We start from the raw sequence: 2,614 nt of genomic DNA, 5'->3' as shown, positions 1-2,614 counted from the left end.
CTGTTCTTTGGAGTCCAGAGAACTTCTGTGTCCGTGAATCTTCAATGGGACCTAATTGCTACAGTCACTGAATTTCAGACTCCATGAAGTCAATTATCAGAGGCACAGATTTATTCACAAAATAACACACACAAAAACCAGTTGCATTAATTCAGAGAGCACCCACAAAAGAAGTAGTCAGCAGGTAAGTTCCACTGCGGTAGTGTGGACATAACTGTTTTCCATGCCCACACAAATTACAGCAGGGATCTCTCCACACTTTATTCAATGTAAACAGTGTGTGTGTGTGTGTGTGTGTGTGTGTGTGTGTGTGTGTGATGTTTATGAATGTTTGTGGGGATGTGCACACCCATGCACACATATGCAAAGGTCAAAGAAGGACATTGTGTGTTCTGCTCCATCACTCTCCATTGTATTTCCTTGAAGCAAGTCTTTATGTTTTCCACTAGGCTGGCTGACCAGCAAACCCTAGTGTTCCCCTGTCTCCAACCCTGCACTGTACATATGCCTATTGGGCCAACCTCCCCAGCCTCCAGGCAAGTTTTTCAAGAATAAATCTTTGTCCTTTAATGAAGGCAGAGACTAAATGGCCAACAAAGTCTCAGACAGCAGAGATTAATTATCTGTTATGAGCTGATACTACCAAGTGCCTCAATACAAATCTACATGGCACTCATGCTCCAAACGTGGAGACAAATATTAAACCAAAGTCTAAAAACGAATGCCAAGTTGGGCTATCTAGAAAAAGCAAACAGAATGTGCACTCTGTCAAACAAAATCAGAACTGTTGTCACTCAATGAAGCCACCCCAATGGCAGGCATCTTAGATGTACCTTTTACAAATTTCACCAAGAACACAAAGCAAATCAAGGTTGAGACTGTGAGAGTTAACCAGGAACCCTGGTTCATAGGCTGGACAGCTAGTGTATTCTTCACAAGTAAGACCTGGTCAAAACCCAAAAAGCTTTCTTTCCTTACCCATTCACCAACATGTGTTTATAGACGAGTGACACTCAAGGGTCAGAGAGAACCAGGGCAGACACGCCATGAGTCCTTAGCACAGGAATGGGAAAGCCACAGGCTGATGTCCTGGCTGGTGCCCCAGACTTGCTACAGGGCGCTTAAGCACTTTAAACCAGGAGACAAGTCAATTATTTCCTCCGTGGATCCAGTTCCATGATCAAAGTGAGGCTAGAATAACTCCCGGTTTTTTCTTTCTGCCTTTTCTCTATCAGTTTTACAATTTTATGGGAAAGATGAAACAAACCCAGGAAATAACCACAATAATTTAGCTGTGTGATAAGCTGTCAGAACCGCGTGAAATCCTGCACAGCAAGCCTTAACCTTTCCCCCTGCCCCAGCAGGTGGTTCACTGACCCATTGTTTTAGGGTTCCTGTTTCTACTGCTGAAGGGGTATTGAAGGGCACAGAGTCTCATTTCAGAATGTCTCTCCCCAGAGGGTTTCAGTGCTGGATCATGGCAGCAGTAACATCTGTCCTACAAAGGGTCATGAACTCATAATAGTTCTGCTTTTGGTGTATCAGCTTTATAATGTGTGTGCAGTATAAACCGTGGTGAGGGTTTCCATCCTTCCCTGAGATGGGGGCACACGTTCCCATCCTCTCTTACGACGCTGAGCAGTGGTGATAACCACAGCTCCAAGCTGGACCTGAGAGACCACTAGAGGAAGGGACTGCCCTGTACAGCGGTGGTGTGGTGTTGCTCATCTCAGATGTTCAGTTGGGTGCATCAGGTAAATGCATTTCCAATGTACATTTCAACTTACAATGAGTCTATCAGGATGTGAGCTCCATGGTAAGTGTAGGCCCCTCACATAAGTGCCGTCATAAAACACTTGTGGGTTATATTATTGTTACGTGTCTTGCTCACTTAGCAAATGCCCTCAAGATTCATGTATGTCATAGCAAGTGTCAGAAATTTCTTCTTCAAGGCTGGGTAATATTCTACCGTATGGGCATACCACGTTTTGGTTACCCATTCCATTGTTGCTGTGGTTCAGTCTTGCTGTTCACCAGAAACGTTTCTCGTTTAGACAGCTAGCTGTAGCATTCCCCCTCATCCCAGGAGCCTCCTTCCATGCGTGGAGCTGTGGGCTCAGGAAAGCATCTACTTGAAATCAGAGGCTGCTGTGAGGACTAGATTTTCCACAAGTTTCTTGTCTTCTAGGAGGCAATACTGAGAAGGGTGGGTAAGGCCCCAGATCACCTCACTGAAGAATGGAAATGGTCACACATTTCAGGCCCTTGTCCTTTCCCAAATCAGAAAAGTGTCCCAGTAACTAAGATTGCCTGAAGGAAGGGAGGAGGTAAGGAGCCTACAGGAACTGCAGCTGTTTATCTCTTTTCCTCTCACACAGTTTTTCTCTCCTCTAAAAAGCCTTGCCACACGTCCGGCCCTTACAGTGCGGAACAGAGGAGTGTGGCCACCTGTTGGACACCAGGAGAAGTGCAGCCGTGGAGCCCTGGAAAACCCTATTTGTAGAGGGTGCTCACCAAGGATGAAAGGGCTTACATCACTATAGGAAAAATTAGATGAAAACTAAAATACACAACAACAAAAAGCGGCCTTGTGTCCATAAAATGAGATTTATTC

The sequence above is a fragment of the Mesocricetus auratus genome, unplaced genomic scaffold (genome assembly GCF_017639785.1).
Source record: "Mesocricetus auratus isolate SY011 unplaced genomic scaffold, BCM_Maur_2.0 Super-Scaffold_100024, whole genome shotgun sequence".
NCBI classification, from domain to species: domain Eukaryota; kingdom Metazoa; phylum Chordata; class Mammalia; order Rodentia; family Cricetidae; genus Mesocricetus; species Mesocricetus auratus.
The sequence above is the reverse complement of the archived record's forward strand: the minus strand, read 5'-3'. Positions refer to the sequence as shown.